This window comes from Lepidochelys kempii, chromosome 16 (genome assembly GCF_965140285.1).
Source record: "Lepidochelys kempii isolate rLepKem1 chromosome 16, rLepKem1.hap1, whole genome shotgun sequence".
Taxonomy (NCBI): Eukaryota; Metazoa; Chordata; order Testudines; family Cheloniidae; genus Lepidochelys; species Lepidochelys kempii.
This window is the reverse complement of record NC_136395.1, coordinates 11,808,419-11,818,803: the sequence shown is the minus strand read 5'-3', so window position 1 is coordinate 11,818,803 and position 10,385 is coordinate 11,808,419.

Here is a 10,385-nt window from a genome sequence, read left to right as displayed (position 1 = left end):
GCTGTGTAACCTGACCCTGTCCCTTTAAACAAGCAATTCTTAACAGGAGAGACACCTTGCCTTAGTCCACCTTGCTTCTTAAGTCAAGGACCATCAGCCTTAACATGCTTCCCTAGTAGTCAGGAGCTTATTATTCAGAAAACGACCTGCTGCTACAGGACTAAGCAAGACAGGGGTTCATTTAAACCAGCTCCTACTCCCAGAAATGCCCACTGAGTCACATACAAGCTAGTAGTGAAATTAATTGTGCTGCAGTCACATATCAGTATAAGCTCCTTGTCCCAATGAGAACACAATGTCAATACAGTCAGGGTTAAAATCCATCCCATGGTACTCAGCCTGAGTGGCTGGGATCTGGGGGAATGTGGCGGGAACTGGAGCAGAGAGGGAGGAAGTCTGCTAGCTGAGGTGTAGTGCTGAACGAAACGTGTGTGACCACATCACCTAAAGGAACACAGGTCGTTTTGTTTTTACAGGTGCTCAATGCCATTCAATGGAATTCACCCCGCAGGGCAGGAGAGGACCTATTGTTAGCCTCCCACACTGGAGGGGGAGAGTAGGCTGCACAGTGCCACTCACAAAGCATTGGGGTCCCCCCCGCCCTTCATCACTATCCCGTTTATGACGGAGAGGAGTCTCACTCACTCAACTACTGAGCCAAGACCTTTGAGCAAAGGAGGGATTATCTAGCGGAGAGTATCAAACGGTTTCCCTCTGGGCTGCTAATTCCCAGCCTGGGGTGGGGAAATCACACGCAGCTAATTAGAAACAGGTACCGTCTGCAGGTAACGTTGCCAGACAGAAGCCCATTCGCATCTGACACAATCTGCACAGTCCACAGCGTCTGAACAAGCCCCCGGGGGAAGTGATGAATTTGTCACACCTGTTTCTCCAAATCTAATAATAATAAAATAATTCCATTCAAGCCCAGGGAAGGCGGCATTCCAGTAACATTTTGCTTTTACTGACTGAAATTTCCCGTAAGACGGGCCTCTGGCTATAGAGTGGAAAATCTCTCCTCACTCATTTCCCCCTGCAGCCCTGGAGCAGACGTAGGGAGTCTGTCTGACTTTTTAGTCCTGCCAGGGCTTCAGCAGTAGCTATGGTGTGCTTGCACCTCCCGGGTGTCAAGTCGGAGCCACGTCGAAGGGGGCGGAGGAGCTGGCAGCTGTGTTCCAGTGGGCACTCCTAAGTCCCGCTCACTTTGTTGTGCAGCAAACCGGGAACAACACCTTGTAAAACGGACCCTAAAAGGCGGGGGGGGGGGGAAGACGTGATTTCAATGATAACATCAAAGGAATGTGTGTAAAGGCCATAAATGTCCCGTGCCATATGGCCAATCACCAAAGATTGCTTGACGCATCAGACCATATGTTTTCCCCTAAGCAGCAATTTCCATTGTACTTTAACAATAGGACAATGAGAGGCGGAGCATTCCTGAGTGGTTATTGCTGCATGCACGTGGGGTAATAACTGTGGCGTGAGGCCAGCAGCTGCGTGCGTTCAACTCTTCAAGCAATACAGTCACCATTCTCAAGGCAAAGCGGGGGGTATCTTGATGGCATTATGAAATGGAATTGCTATAGCACTGTACTGAGCAATCTCAGACCTGATCCATTATGGAGCATTGGGGGTACACCTGTTACATCACTGAGAGCCAGCGAGAATGCTTCCAGGGCTCGACGCACAAGGGGGACTTGGGTGTTATGATACTTAGACAGAGAACATAGGAACATAAGAACAGTCATACTGGGTCAGACCAAAGGTCCATCTAGCCCTGTATCCTGCCTTCGGACAGTGGCCAATGCCAGGTGCCCCAAAAGGAATGAACAGAATAGGTAATCATCAAGTGGTCCAGCCCCTGTTGCCCATTCCCAGCTTCTGGCAAACAGAGGCTAGGGACACCATCCCTGCCCATCCTGCCTAATAGCCATTGATGGACCTATCCTCCATGAATTTATCTAGTTCTTTTTTGAATCTCGTTATAGTCTTGGTCTTTACAACATACTCTGGCAAAGAGTTCCATAGGTTGACTGTGTGTGTACTGTGAAGAAATACTTCCTTTTGTTTGTTTTAAACCTGCTATCTCTTAATTTAATTTGGTGACCCTTAGTTCTTGTGAAAGAGCTGGTGACCCTCTCTCCTTTGTATCCAACAGTCCAGTAGTTAGGGAACTCCCATTCAATATAGGAGATCCTTGTTCAAATCCCACCCTGCCTGATGTGGAGCAGAGATGTGAACTTGGATCTCCACTATCCTGTTATGGGACCATTCATGTGCTTTAAGTTAGGCCCCTGCTTAAATGTCTTACAGAGCCTTAGATACTCCCATGCATGTCTCACTTGAGACAATGAAATCCAACCAGGTGAAACCAAGAGTAGGAACTGGCCTTGGCATTGGTGATAAGCCTACACTAATGTATTCTATCCATTTTGGGAACGTTAAATCTTGTATTTCATATTGATGCTGAAGGCCAAGGAAAACAGGCTCATTTCGGTTACTATTTTTTGATATCAAATGTTTTCCTGTGTAATAAAAGAGGTCCCCAGCTGAAGTTCTGTAAAGGAAGTTTGGGGCAAATGTTTGTACACAAACTGGGGGGAGGAGAGATGATTTTATGTATAAAAAAGTAGAAATAGGTGAGCGTGACTGATTCCCATTGTGCTACAATATACTTATTTTACCCTTACTCCATCCTCCACCACAACCTCATTTATGTGTCTCTTTCTTCTGCTAGTCTAGTTCCGTGTGCTTGTGCAGGCAGGGACTGTTTTTTAACAGTGCCTAAAATAATGGGGCCATGATCCTGCACGGGGCCCTTCAGTGCTTCTGTAATGCAAATAACAAATACAATAGTAGCAATACTTGTAAATTTATACCCGTGAAAGCATCTTGGCCTTTGTGGAGACCTTCCATCTCACAGGCCGAGGAATAGGCATGGTAGAGCAGAAAGTTCTCCACACTATCCCATTTTATTAACCTTGTGTTAGTAGACCTTAATAGATAAATATTTAAAGGAGCCACCTTCTCCTGCACAAAAAGTGAGTTTCTATGTTCATTTGATGAGTGTCTGCTTCTGCAGTGGTGTCTCATTTGTTGACATGCCACCCCACCCCACCCCACCCCACACACCTTTTTGCCTTGAGAGGACCATCGTCCACTCGGCAATGGGGAAAACTCAATTTCAATGTTCCCTGAAACACAGGCTTCCCCTGCTCCGCCACACAAACAGATGTCAAGCAACGTAACCTGAAGCTGGAGGGGCACACATTATCATGGCCTGGTCTACACCTAAAATTTAGGTCGACCTAGCTAGGTGACTTAAAGGTTTGCATTCACACCCCTGAGAGATGTAGTAAAGCTGACCTAAGCCCTGGTATAGACACTGCTAGGCTGAAAGAAGAATTCTTTCATCAACCTAGTCACCGCTTCTTGAAGGAGTGGATTAACTACAGCGATGGAAAAATCCCTTCTGCTGCTGTAGCTACTGTCTACACTATGGTGCTACTGCAGCACAGTTGCAGCACTGCAGTTGTGCCACTCTAGCATCTGTAGTGTAGACATAGCCCCTGGGGTAAGGGGGATTCGATTCCTATCTGTAACAAGCTATCTGTGATTGCCATCCCTATGAGTAGGTGGTGATCCTTCTGGGAAAGTGTTCAGAGGGTTATGCAGGACATAAGGAAGGTGCGAATGGCTCTTGAGAGGGAGAAGACCTAGGATGTGGGCTGAGCAATCCTGAGGGAGGAACCAGATGAGCAGTAAGCCAAGGAAGATGGCTTAAACTGAATGTGTTCTATTGTTATTAATCTCTATGTTAACAGAACCAAAACTCAGTAATGAGTCCAGGGGTGAGTTTGGAGTTTATATAACATGGGAAAAGCACCTGTTTGCACCATGTTCACTCAGTTCTGGGCTTCTGTACTCTTCTATCTACCTACCCCCCTGTCTTGGTATTTATACCTGCTCATTACTGTGCGATATGATGGTCTCTAGTTTAAGCCTAGAGAGGACCATACTTTTCTGAGCAAAGGGGAGAGAAGAGGTAGGTGGGAGCTGGTGGTCAGGACTTAATTACAGGCAGTTGCATTGCTATATATTGAATTTATGACTATGTTAGACACTAGTGACAGATGCCAAACTCCTTCTCTCTGCAGTTTAAGATTATTGCTGATATTAGGTCTCTAAGAACACAAAGGCAAAACAAGAATAGAGCTAACCCAGTCAAAGGAGTCTGGGATTACAGCTGTCTTTAATGAAATCCAAGTTAGCCACAGAGAACATAAGTAAGTTAAATCTCATCTGCTTTGAGGTTTCCCTTTGGTCCCAGAAGACGCCAAAGGCAGGATATGAGGAGAGGTGTATAGGCTTTTTCCGGAAACACTGAGAGAAAGGCAAGGAAAAATGCCTCCCTGTGCACCTTTCGTCTGTTTTTATGATGTGACCTCATCACTAACAACCTCATCTACTGATGCAGGCTACAGTACAACACATTACATAGCAAAGCAATGAACGAAGAAAGAGCAGACTAGCGATTTTACCCTCTCCTCCACCCCCAGCAAATTGGATTAAAACTTCTGGAAGGGCCAGACTGGAGAAAGACAGCAGGAAGAGAATCCCCGCCCTCTGCATCCCCACTTCCATCCTCCCCATAACACAGTCCATAGGCCTAGAAGGGAAAAGCAGTGGGGCCAAGGAGCAGGGGGAGGTGCCTAGGAAGAAGCAGTGTACACAATACTTTCCCTCTGCTACATGGCAGGATACAAATTGGGAATTAACTGATTGCAGCAATAAATATTCCCTAGAGCTCTCATGAACCTCATGAGAGCAGTCACACAGCACCAGGGGTTTTTTGCCAGCCCTCGGAAACATGATTCTACTGACACAGCTGGCAGGAGAGGCAGCTCTGCAAGGAGAACACCCACAAAGGCCTTAGTGCTTCTGGCTGGAGATCCACACCATTGGAGCCTGGGTGTCTGGTGGATTCTCCAACACAGCAGTGTCCGCTTGACCCTGCTCCCTGTTTCATTAGCAATAAGGAATGCAGCTGGAGGCAAGTAGGAGGAGCCATGAGAAACAGCTTTATCAATAATGCTGAGAGGCCAGTGATCTGTTTGTCTCCCTGCCCACAGGTTTATGTTCGTGAATTTCAGGTCCCTCACCTAACTATGTCCCTCTTTGAAAACAGAGACTTTTTTCCCAGTTCTACTCATGCCATGCCACCAGTGTACCCTGGACAAGGCCAGAACAAGCTGCAAAGGCCGTGCAGGTGAGCCACTTCTGTTACCCAACATATCTGTATGTTTATAGCAACAGTGTACATTTCACAGGTTGGGTTGATAGCTAGGAGGGAGAATTATGAACTAAAATGATCTGTCCTCCATCAGCCAATAATATTGCCCTTCCATAATGGCCTTTCCTGCCACATATCCCCGAAAACACCCTGCAGAGTTGCTAAAAATCTGCAGCTCAGTGATTTATGATTCAACTGTGATTTATGATCAAAGCGTGGCAACAGCTGAGCTTTGAAACGCAGCAGCCACGTGGGTGTCATGGACCAGTTAAGGCAGTGAATTGTGTATCCTGGCAGTATAGCAACTGGAAGCTCTGAACTAGAGAAGTCAAGATTCTGCCAAAAAACGGAGGTCTTCATAGCCCTTGCAAACCTTGGTCCCTTCCTAGAACTCAGCCCAAACCAAAATTTTGGAATAGTTTAAAATGCTCCATTGACTTTGTTTCTCATTATTTGTTCACTTTCATGTACTCTGTACTTTCTCCAGTACTCAGATGATGATCACTGTGAGCTAGGTAGGTAGATAGGTAGATAGATAGGACAGACTTGATTCTTCTCTCGCCCCCCAGGTAAATCAGGAATAGTTACGTTCTGGTGTAAATCAGAATAACTCTATCAACATCAAGGGAGTTACACCAGTTTATGCCCCTATACTCTCCTACTATACACAGCAATATTGGCCCCAAACACCTGTTTTACTACTGTAAGCAATAGAGTTTTGAATTATTACTGCAAAACTTTTTTGCAAAGGGAAGTATTTATTCTCAGCTTCACCTGAGAGTGTGTGTCATTCTGTGGTTTGTAAAGTAGAGGGTTATTTTAAAATGTGAGAGTCAAATTATAAGACGGTGCAAATCCATTCACTCCACTGCAACTATATGACTTTATACCAGCTGAGGGTTTGGCTTTAAATTTACATCAGAAATGTCAACAAACTTTGCTAAGGCCATAGCTCCTTACTGCATCACCAATCTGCATCAGTGCCAATGGTTTGGTCTAGCCCCATGTGCTACCCTTCCTATATTGTCATGGTAATATTAGTCCCCAGGTAATATTGCATGTCAGAGTAAGTAGCTGTCTGTGACAAGTGTCTTAACTGCCACAAAGTACTTCCACCTGCAACTTGTGAAGGGAGCTGATTTTTTTTTTTTAAAGCTTGCTTTGTGTTTCACTACTGGGCTTATTATGTCCCCTGCTAATGAATCCATGAATGAGATCACAGAATAAAATGGAAACCAAGAGCTTGTTAATTGTTAACAGAGGCACAAAGGGGAGAGGTAGTCTGGTATGTGTCTGCTTCCTGCAGACATTTACATTTTAGTTACATTTTACAGTTTCGTTTCCACTGAGGTATGTACAGAAGTCTGAACTCTGTAAGATCCAGGCAGTGAAATATTCCCGTATTCCATAGGTATGAACCCAGGGAGATTCCAGCCCTCCAGAGCTCTCATAAACTCAGCAGTGAGACTTTCTCCATCACCGCCTGAGATTTCTGACAGACATTGTCCTACCCCTTGAAAATTGTTCATGACTTTAAGGACAGATCCTCTTGTTGGGGTGTTTCCTATGAAGGGGAATGGCGTAGGATCTAACTTTTCTCTCGTACCAGTGTAAATCAAGATTAACTCCCCGCAAGTCAACACAGTTATGCCGGTATGTGAGAAGAATCAAGACTATGGAGCGTAAGGGGTGGACTACACTAGAAAGTTAGGTGAACTCAGCTACGTTGCTCAAAGGTGTGAAAAATTCACATTCCTGAGTGACCTCGTTAAGGAGACTTAAGTCCCTGTGTAGACAGCTGTAGGTCAGTGGAGGAATTCTTCTGTCGCTGTAGTAAATGGCTACACTGAAGCGCTACAGTGCTTCAACTGTACTGCAGTAGCATTTCTAGTGTACACATAGCCTAAGTCAACAGCCTTTCACAAATGACTGCTGTAGTCTTTCTTGCATCCTGGAGCAAGATTCCTCTGGTAGGAAGAATGCTCTTGTGGGTTAAGGTGCTGGATTAGGATTCAGGAGATCTGCATTCAACACCCAGCCGTGCCACTGACGCTCTATGTTGCCTTGGGTAAGTGACTTAATTGCTCAATGCCTCAGTTTTCCCACCTGTAAAATGGAGATAAAAGTCCTTTCTTCTAACCTTTGTCTGTCTTGTCGATTTAGATTGTATATTCTTTGGAGCAGAGACTGTGGTGTCTTCACACTGCCAAGCACAATCGGAGCTTGATCCGAGTCAGTGCATCTTGGAGCTACGGTAATACATATAATTAATAACTGTATAATTAATAACCTCGGAACCTGGTCTCTTCCATCACAATGGACGCTACAAGATTCCCCTATCCCATTTCTTCTGTCCATTCTCCCCTTTGGCATTCGGACAGCCATCCTGACCATCCTTCCAGGTTGGATGTGGTTCTCTCTACAGCCAATCAATGTTGAGCCTTACATCAGCAAAAAGTAATTACTGGAGAGTAGTGGTGTCCTATCCACTTCCCACCACCCTAATTACAATCGGCCCATGGGACCAGAATGCTCCCATACATCCTCGTCTCCTGTTTTATTTGGATCTTTCTATACCTGTCGGGTTGGTGAATGCTACCTGTTAAACTAGTGACCTTTCTAGCCAAGTCACTTGCAGCTTGAAGGTGGGTAGACATAGTTCCCCGGGGTACGAGTCATCCGACTGCGTTGTAATTTCTACTCGTTAGTCTGGAATTCCGCACTCACTGTTTTCTTCAGAAAGAAGCCTTGTGTGACATGGAGGCCCATTGGTGGTTCACTTCTCTGTGTCCGCAACTCCTATCAGGCCTGACAAACTCACTACACCTAACACATTGCAGTCACAGTATTGCTTTGTAAAGAATGTTGCTAACCCAAATAAGAAACATTAGTAGGAATAATAATAATGAATTGTAATATTTAGCTGTAAGGCTCAGAAGACGTCATTTTCCTCTGTCCTGGGAGGGTAGTGTTTAGTGTCAGTAATGGCAGATGAGGTGGTAAATCCATGGGCAACAGGTATTATGCCTTTGCAGACTCATATTCTCAAACTGACACTTCATGGGTGGTCCATTTGTTGTAACCACTCTGCAGCTTTCTTTATGAATGAATGTATTTTCTAAGCACAGCTTCTGTTAGCTCAGCAGGTACTTACTTCAGGCATATTTTAACACCCAGCCCTGCAGGGCTGTTGCTTATTCCAGGGTACCAGGGGAAGCTATGCAGTGTCTATACCATTTTTATTTGGAAAAAAAAGATGAAGATGGGCTAATCCTATGCTGAATGACTAGCCCTGACACTGCCTAAAGCAGTGTCAATAGAAGCACTTCAGACAGGCCTCATCAAACTCAGAACTAGGAGAAGAGGGCTTCCTAGTGAGCAATCTGGGCTAGACATGTAGAGGACTCATAAAAGTAGCACATTTTCCCCACACTACATGGAGAGTTACGCAGTAATCAGTAAAGCATGTAACTCGTCCCTTCCCATGTCGAAAGTGGATCCTTTGCTCGGCGCCATCGACTCCATTTTACATCTTCTCCTCTGCTAGCATGGGATGCTCAGGATCGACAGCGCCAGCCACGTGTGGAACTTACACGACCTTCCTGTAATGGGTGACATATGGGATTGAATTAAGTCTCATTCAGTTACAGAAGGCAACCTGTCTCAAAAGGGTGTGTGTGTGTGTGTGTGTTTACACAAAATAATGCTCATCCTAACTTATATAAGAGCTTCTTCTTATTATTATTATTATTAATAATAATTAATAATCTTGGGGTTTTATACTAAGACCCATCCCCATAGTATCTGAGCGAACTTCCACATAAAATAGGTATCAATGGTGAAGTCCCTAGCAGATATTATTTTGTTTATTAATAATAATTATTATTATTTTATGTATTTGTTATTAATATCCCAATTTAGGAAACTACACATCTTCAGCAAACATTGTAAGCACATGGTTAACATGCATAACTTTAACAGTAAGGTCAATGGGACTGTGACAGGCTGGCTGGGCTTTTAAGACAAGCCAGGCTCAGCCTTGTCTGTGACCTAGCAACTAGCTCCCAGCTGATGATGGTGATATGGCATCTTAATGATACTTAGTGACCCCAGCTTCAGGGAATCAGAAGGAACTACTTAAACAAGGGGGCGGGGGGGTAGTATGGATGGGGAGTACGCTATGTTACAGGGACTTAAACACATAGTTCAAGTTAAGCACTTGCTTATGTGCTTCCCTGAGTTTGGGCCATAGTGAGTGCAAGGTGGTGGGTTGTGGTATAAAGTCATTGCTGGCATTCATTTGAATACTCTGCATGAGCTATGCATGGCTTCACTAGCCAAAAGCAATGCAATCATGCTGACAAAAGCTTTCTGCTGCTCCACATCCTTATTTATACTCCCTCTCATACAACCACTTGGAATATGCTCTGTCTTCTCTCTAGCTAACTAGAGGCCTCAAACTGTATTTAGTCTCATCAGCTTGCAGGGGAGTCTGCCACAAATATAAGACATGATAAAAGTGGGTCTGAATCTTGCTCTTAATTCTGACACAGTCACTGGGACTGAAGGAAGTTGATACACTTTAATTGCCACCAGTTCTTGACTCTCGCATTACTCCTTGTGCCAGAGCGCTGGTTCGATGTGGTGAACTTAAAGGGTGTTGTATGTTCTATCCTTGGAAGTATCTCTAATAATAGGTTTCAGAGTGGTAGCCATGTTAGTCTGTATCAGCAAAAAGAAAAGGAGTCCTTGTGGCACCTTACAGACTAACAAATTTATTTGGGCATAAGCTTTCGTGGGCTAAAACCCACTTCATCAGATGCACGTGATGTGGAAAATAGAGTAGGAAGATATATATATAGAGAGAGAACATGAAAAAATGGATGTTGCCATACCAACTATAATGAGACTAATCAATTAAGGTGGGCTATTCTCAGCAGGAGAAAAAGAGTGGGAGTGGATGGGTCATTACACAAAGTAAAAACTATTTTTCCCATTACTCACACCTTCTTGTCAACTGTTGGAAATGGACTGTCCTGATTATCACTACAAAAGGGTTTTTTTTCTCCTGCTGATAGTAGCTCATCTTAAT